Source organism: Choristoneura fumiferana, chromosome 2, assembly GCF_025370935.1.
Source record: "Choristoneura fumiferana chromosome 2, NRCan_CFum_1, whole genome shotgun sequence".
Lineage (NCBI taxonomy): Eukaryota > Metazoa > Arthropoda > Insecta > Lepidoptera > Tortricidae > Choristoneura > Choristoneura fumiferana.
The window spans coordinates 13,124,275-13,132,915 of NC_133473.1; positions in this window are offsets into that span (position 1 = coordinate 13,124,275).

Sequence of the window (8,641 nt, forward strand, 5' to 3'; positions counted from 1 at the left end):
ACTTATACCTAGTCAAAGTTTATTTAGCTTGATTATTGACTGGTATATTCACTTGCAATCATAATATGTAGTTATATATTTTCGTTCATTAACATGTTTACAGTCTTCATGCGAAATGCTTCAATCAGTAGATTAATGACTAGGTACTTCAAAATAAATACCCAGTTCTTGAAGGATACTGCATCCTATTGACATTTTAACGTATAATACGACTGGTATTAAACAATGAATGGGTTAAGATCAAGAGATACTAAAACTTAATTACTTAAGCCATGCACAACGGGCCCTGTTAGCACAGAAGCAATGTATTAGGGCTATTACTAATTCGAATATTTGAACATCTCGTAGGCCTTTATTTAAGAATCTGAATATTCTAACTGTGCCGGGCATGTATTTGCTTGAAGTTTGTTTGTTTGTAAAAATGCACCCAGAAATATTTAAAACAAAAAGAGATACATGTAGATTTAATACAAGACACCCAAATCATCTCGTTTTTCCCGCTGTAAAGACCAGGTTGTACAACAAAAACACATATTGCATGTCAGTCCGAATCTTTAATTGTTTGCATGAAAATGTTAGGAATCTGCCACTTACTTTATTTAAGAAAAGATTTAAAAAATGGCTTATTCAAGAATGTTTTTATTCTGTTGATGAACATTTTGATTATTTTAAGAATCGAATTTGACATTAGTTTGCGATTTATACGGTATCTGAATATTGTGACATCCAATGAATATTATTGTGTATAAATCCAATTCATTGATGAAAAAAATTAAATTAACATTGATCAAATTTAAAATGGTGTACCTAATTGTGTAATTTGTGTTATTCTGTTAATTATTATTTGTAATCCTTTCGACGAATGTTTTGACTATTTTAATTTATTATTTCTTTTTTATATATTCTCTATTGAGTATGACATGGTTAAGTAATATATGTTTCCTGATTATTTTTGTATAGTATATAGCATGCCCTGCCTAGTGTAGCACTTAACCTCTCTGTTTGCGTGCCAATAGTTGGCAAAATGTGTGCGACTACTTAATATGCTAAGAACTAATTTGTACCACATTTTATGCAAATAAAAACTTTGACTTTGACTTTGACTTTTGACTTTAAGACTGCATTTATGACAATGGTTAAATTCTAACAACTAAAAACCAGCATGTTCCACTCGTAATTGGCTAAGTTTTTTTTTTGCACTTGTTGCAATTAAGCATAAACGAAGCGAAAATATACTTAAATTTTAACTTTAATGCGGACTTATAAATTAATTCTGAAGTCGAATGCAAACATGTAAGTTGTATATTTAAATCAGAAAAATAAATTAGGTAAAACAATTTACGAACAAGCAAGGTTTTACTAGGATTATTAAAGTAATAGACTCATTATCATTAAACAAAATATTTGAACAAACTTGGTATACGAGTAGAGCCAGCATAGCATAGCATAGCATGTTCAGCTAGGAATGTGAATATAAAACAAATATGCTAAGGTACAAAAACCTTTAATAGCAAACATAGCTGGTAACCTAACATGGCATTTAAATGATTATTACTAGAGGTAATAATAACTATGGTCCATGAGCTTCAAGATCTTCCTTGCTACGTCATTTTGGTTTTACTTTTGTGTCAGGACTAAAGTGAAATGATTGATATTATTTTCAAAATGTTTCTCAAGCACTAACCGATCTCGCAGTCATCAGTGAAGATCTCATGGATTTCTGATTCATTGTCATTTTGTTAGAGGTTATAAATCACGAGGATATAAAAAAATATTACATGAATAACAATTAGAAACTAAAATTATGTATAAAAACGTTATCTAAGTTGGCAATTTCGCATAAACTATGCAAAAGCGAGGAGACAGTGTCAAATATTGACTGTGTCAAAAAAATCATTGATTGAATGTTTTTAAAATCTCTTTTTGTGTTCTTACTATCGTCGATTGCAAAAATGAGTCCATATACGTTTATTTATGTTTTAAGTGGTGTCAGTCAAGAAATGCAATTAAATTATTTCGTAGTGTTAAAAGAAATTCGGTCGCGGAATGAGAGATGGCGTCATGCATTATTCAGGTCATTTGTGAAACAGTATTTTAGTACCTACATATAATGAATTAATGATTCGCTTCCAGTTTTGCGGGTCAAATACATAAGTATGTACTTAAATTAAGAGTGAATATCAAAATCTTTATAAAAACAATGAAACATAACTCGTGCCCCAAATTCCTGATTGACTATGTTATAGTTAAGCTACTTATGTACATATACAAAGATTATATCATGTCGTCACCTTGTGAAACTTATCTTCATCTTATAGAGGCCAAGATAGGACGATAGGTACCTACAATTAATCTGTGTTATGCCCGCCTCTGGATATTAATTATTCATTTGAAAGTAAGGGTTAAATTTTACACACACATTTACCTAGACGTTTTCTACATATAGGTATCTACGTTCTCAAAAAAACTTTTGGATCAGTATAGTAAATAGGTAGGTAAAGAGATCCAATCATTACAAATAACAATTGAAAGACAATTACTACAATCTGTAGCTATCTACTAATAGTCGATACGCAGTAAGTATAATATATTTAATTAATTTTATATAACTCATGTTCTGAAATAATATAGATTAAATAGTTGCATTCACCGTTTAAATGTTACTATATATGGACCACTCGTTTCATAAAAACACAGGCCCTATTCGATCTTTAGAAAGCGGCTCTGCCTTTTGCGGCTAATGTGACACAAAACGGACTTCAACCTGCGTGAGGTAATACTGGCGATGGCTGAGCTTTTCATAGTTGGTTATATTATAAATTAAACCCATTTAAAAAGTCCATGACAGTATAAAACTATTTTCACCTCACTAGCTCGAAAAAGCTGTCTTTATCCTTCGAAATCTGCGTGGAAAGTCGCTTTTTATCCTCTTGGCTGGAAAGAGTTTTTGAAGTTCAAACGTTATCGTAAAATAAAAATAAAAAAAAAAAAACGTTATCGTGAACGGGTGCCGCCTTGAAAATACATGTCGACCACTTACTTTCACAACCTCGTATCTGGCCACAATATTGCTTTAGAATCGTCTTTATGATTAGTTTTTAGTTCTTTATGATTTACGATAGTGTTGATTTTTGTATACATTTCGGGTAGATACGAGGTTGAGAAAGTAAGCGTTGAATATTGACGTGTTCACAAAGAAAGTTCTTCATACATTGTTGAATTAATATTTAAATTTGTTAATTAATCTGTTATTTATTCTTATTACTAAACATTTATTTAGTGATAATAAAGCTCATTTCAGTTTTCTGAAATTATGCCAAATGCGTCTATAATTACAAAAAAAAATACAGAACAAACAAGAAGAAAATAGGATATCAAATGATGAAAAGAGATTCGGAAACACACCCGAGAAAAAAAAGCACAATGTCACGTTCTGAAACGTGGTTTGTCATTATTTCATTAATATAAATGCGTTAGTGTTTTCATTCTTGTTATAAGATAAGTATTGTTGTTATTTATTAATACCAAAAAAAAATAGAAAACATTTATTTACATTTTGTTCTATTACATAAGTTTTTTCGTCCTTATTCACAAAAAATAACGACAAGTAGGTAGATAGATAAGTATGTGGTAAAATTCAGAACGCACCTACCGGAGGAAAAAAGTTAACACTGTATTGCCAATTATATTACCTAATATTTTTTTTATTTTAAGTAGGTTTAGCTACTTGCATAATTGAATGTAAAAATTACTGGCTAACTCACTTATCAACGTCCAACGCAAACCCTAGATCTAGAAAGCTGAACTTATATTTGGACTACGAAATTCGAGATTACGAGATTCGATATGTTATATTTCTATGGAATGAGAATTCTGCGATTTAGAAGAAGCCATTGGCATAAGCTAGCTAGCATAACCTGAAACTGATTTATAAGAGTGTTCAATTTATTTTCTTCTATCTACATTTTTCTCGCTGTCGTGAGGTGAAAAATTGTGTGTTTCGCTCGGCTGTAAAGTTGTTTAGCATCTCGTGCCTTTGAAACCTTCGACTACGCTCAGGATTCTTCTTTTGAACCTCTCCCTTCGCTCGTGGTTCAATTCTAGAATCCTTCGCTTGCTCGGCTTTCAATATAAGCACTCGTGCCAAACAGTTATTTCCAGCCTTGCATAACAAATAACTATTATTTCTCATATTAATCACTGATGATGATGATGATGATTGTCATCATTTCCATGATTCAGCAATAGCCGCGAATCGATCAATGCCTTCAAAACAATACTTGGTTATTCCTATTTAAATTGTGAGAGACAGCTCAATAACAGGTCCTGCTAACCACCTTTGCCTCCCACACCACCTCAGTCGCTGATGACGTATTGTCTGCCCACACAGACAAATGACGGAAACTGATTTATACTGTACTTAGCCTTTCTCACTTTAGAGGCGGAAGACCTCTGAATTGAGTGCTAGAAACACACAAAATAATCTAGACTAATGGCTGTACGGACCAGAATAAAATCGTGGTAGGGTAGAGTACTTTCCCGCTGCTATTGTTGGCATGTAATGATTCTATTCTCTGTCGCAGTTGTCACTTGAAGGTTGTACTCTGTGACTGCTATTATCACCGTAAAACCGTCGGCGGTGAGCAGGTAGGTGAATATAGCGCTTTAAAACGTGAGTTTCGAATCTGTTACTTAGTAGTTAACTATTAAGATGCTGATAAACTTGAGTATTTACTTGTAAAAGAACATCGAGCATTCGCCGTTTTTAAATTAGTCGAACTGAAGGACAAACAGAGCCAAGTATAAAGCCAAACACGAACATTTTACCTACACGCACGATCATTCTAGGCAATACCTACTCTACCAAATGCGCGTTAGAAGTTTTATTATGCACGATGGTGTGATCGATGCGGCAAAAAGCTTGAAGCAAATTACCATCGTTTTGCTCAAATGGTCGTTAGAATGGTTGCTAAAATGCTCCTGTATATTTTGTGAGCTTTTACCTGTAATGTACCAATCGCTAGAATGCTCATTACATTACAAATTAATGCTCGTTATTGAGCACCTTTGTACGAAAGATGGAATTTATTAGTAACTAAAACGACTTAATCCTTAAATTTCCTATGAAATTCATAATACTAATGTTATTCTATTTAAACCATTGTTCGCGTACGTATCTTTTGATCAAGTAAGTAAAAAAGGCAATAAATATCAACGTCAAATTATTAACTGCCTTAAAGGTCGCTGAAGGCTGAAAGAAAAGTTCAGTGCCAGGTCGTACGAGGCTCTGTCGCCGTGAAAAATGAATAAAATTGTATCTGGGCCATTCGCTGTCCCGCGAGTGGCAGGTTTCGCGAATACTCGTCCTATTCCTACTGCCATCACACAAAAGTTCTATGTAACTTTTTAAGTTCTTTTTCTGAATTGAAATCTGTTCACGTCTTTTATTTCTATTCTATGTACGAGTACAATCATGAAACTGTAACTGGTCGATCAGTTACTAGGTACATCTATGTCCACGTGGACGAAGTGGCCGGCACAGCTAGTTATTTATAAATTTTGTATACCTTGAAGTTTAAAACACAAATGGGTATCGCAGGTTAAAAATACTTCTGTTTCTGTTTGTTTGCTCAGTCTCTCTGTAAAAGTAAGTAATTATTGTATTTCTATTGTATAAAGAAAGAGTTATCCAATACAACACTTCTGGCCTTTGACTATCTGTCTTTCTTTGTGCATAGGTACTGTACTGTAAATGGCTCAATCACATGCCAGCTGGTACTTCAGGGTTTGGTCTTATTCATTTTTAATTCAAATTAGAAGAACCGGTTCCACAATGCTCAACTGTTTACTGATCGGGAATATGTAATGCCTCAGTTTAAACAACTTGTTGATGTCTCTAAATATATAATCCTTATTGCATAATGCCTACTACTGTTTGTTAACAGAGCCGCTTTACTTGTTTATGATCAGTTCAACCTTGTACCGGGTTATGGATTTGTCTAGGTGATAGCCCGTTATCTGAACAAGTGTCTCAATTGAGCTTGTTACCGATAACCTGCGCCGCCGTCATATGCCGTCATCGACCATTTCAACTGGCTTCATGATTACTGCATCCAAACAAGCTATCATCCACTGTTGGACATGCTTCAGAAGCTAGCAAATAAAAATAATACCCGCCTCCTGATATCAGCTGATGATGATTTGACAAAGTTAACGATATACTGGAGGTGGATTATTTTAAGCAGATTTTTCGTATAAATATGCGAGTGACAGCATAACCTATGTATATGCCGTCATCGATTATTTCAATTCTCTTTGTGCAAGTTGTTTTGTAAGTAATGTAAAGGAATATATCTTTTTGGGCACATTGTGCGTTTGTGGTCTCCAAATTGGCTGATAGGCAGTTTAACATCTAAAAATAACGTATCGATCTTTTATAAATATATGATCAATTTTATGAATTTCTTTTCTGTGCTTATAGCGGTCGACGACCGAATGGCCAAGTGGTTAGAGAACTAACAAAGAAGCTTGAGGTCCCGGGTGCGATCCCAGGCCGGCGCAGATATTTGTATGAATAATACGAATGTAACAAACATCGGGTCTTGGATGTTTAATATGTATTTATGTATGATTATCCGTTGCCTAGTATCCTTAGTACAAGATTTGCTTAGTTTGGGACTGGGTCAATTGGTGTCAAGTGTTCCATGATATTTATATATTTTATTTATTTATCTATAAGTACATTTTTTTCTATTAAATCCACTAAGAGTGACCCCATGCTTAAGATTAATTTATTAACGTTAAAAGTATGTCTTTGTCACCGACTTACTAAGTAATAATAGAGATATAAATATCACGGGACAATTCACACCAATTGACCTAGTCCCAAAGTAGGTAAGCTTAGCAAAGCTTGTGTTATGGGTACTAAGCAACGGATAAATATAATTATATAGATAGATACATACTTAAATACATATAAAACATCCAAGACCCGAGAACAAACATTCGTATTTTTCATACAAATATCTGCCCCGACACGGGAATCGAACCCGGGACCTCAAGCTTCGTAGTCAGGTTCTCTAACCACTAGGCCATCTGGTCGTCATATATATGTATTGTATGTGTACCAGTCGGTTTATAACTCAATCGATTAAGCTTAGTCGGACCAAATTACCAAACAGACGAGCAAACAGACAGATACACGACTGATCCTATAAGGGTTTCGTTTTCTCCTTTTCAAATACGGAATCCTAAAAAGTAAATTGTATATTAGCTGAGCGGGCCGTGTTGAAAACCTTGTTCTGCCATAAAAAAACATCAAGCAATTTATCAATACAGGACAAATGTCAAGGTCTACGTAGCAGCCACCCTTGAACTAACAATCTTATCTAAATAATACTGAACCTAATGAATTTTGCGCCGATATTGACTAATAATCTTTCACGAATACAGACGGGGATTCTATTCGCGGAAGGACCTTCTAGGCTTATTGGCGAAATCTTTGTGAACAAATGTTAATTGATGGCAACATAAATAAATAACAGAGCTCGCGAACTGATTTACATGACTATGCAAATGGACTTGGTAAATTATTGCCTGCACGGTACAGCAGGCGACCATGTTAATGTATTGTAACGATGTTGCAGAACAACCGAGTGAAATGTTGGAAAATAAAAGCAACTGTAAAAACTGTAGAGTCAGAGCGAAAATTTTGTGTGTCAAGTTATTAATTTCGATAGAGCAACAAGTAGCTTTAGATGAAACTGACACACAGATAATGTTGCTGGTTGAATTGTTGTTATCATAAAATCCAAGACTATGGAGGTACTTAATTAACTTGATGGTTGATAGTGATTAAATTCTTTCACAAGATGAGAAATAAAGTCACTGCAATCAGATTTTAATAGTTGAAGAAAATCTACTCAGAGAGAAACACGACAATACAAATAAATTAAACTCACCTGCTAAAAAATCCTTGCAACGTAATTGCACCTCGTTTAAATCCCCGATGACTTGATGAACTTAATCGTTAATTCAAATCTATACTTGAATATTAAATAGGTACTATTTACATTAGGTAAATGGAGTCGTAAGTATTCGATCAGCCGGAGCTGTCGTCGTGATCGCGAAACGCGCTCGTCGCGGTGCACTGCGGTCGGATGTGTGAGCGCTTGTTTGTATTGGACGGCGAGTCTCCAACGTGCGTGGGTGCTTCGCGCCAAAACCGGTTGCCTAGGTTACGAGACGCTGAAAGCCTGCATGAAGCCTGCATAGTGCAACTTTTAACTGCTTTATTAGCTGGTTGAGGTACGAGGTAAGACTTAACTTGAACTAGTGGGCGGTTTTCTCTTCGTTTACGTAAAGCCGAGTTTAGACTTGCAACAAAAATCGTGCAAGTTACATTACATTGCGAAGCCGTGAAGCCAACGTGTTTGTAGTGATCAATCGAGCGCCGCAATGTAATGCAACTTGCACGATTTTTCTTGCAAGTCTGAACTCTGCTTAAGACGCGGTAGTGTTAGGCAGAAGTTTCTCGAACTTTTTGGTTAAATCGTAGTTATAACTATTATGTATAAATATATAATTATTATGTATATATTTATAGATATATTTGAAAGGTGTGTAGTGTGTATTAATATAC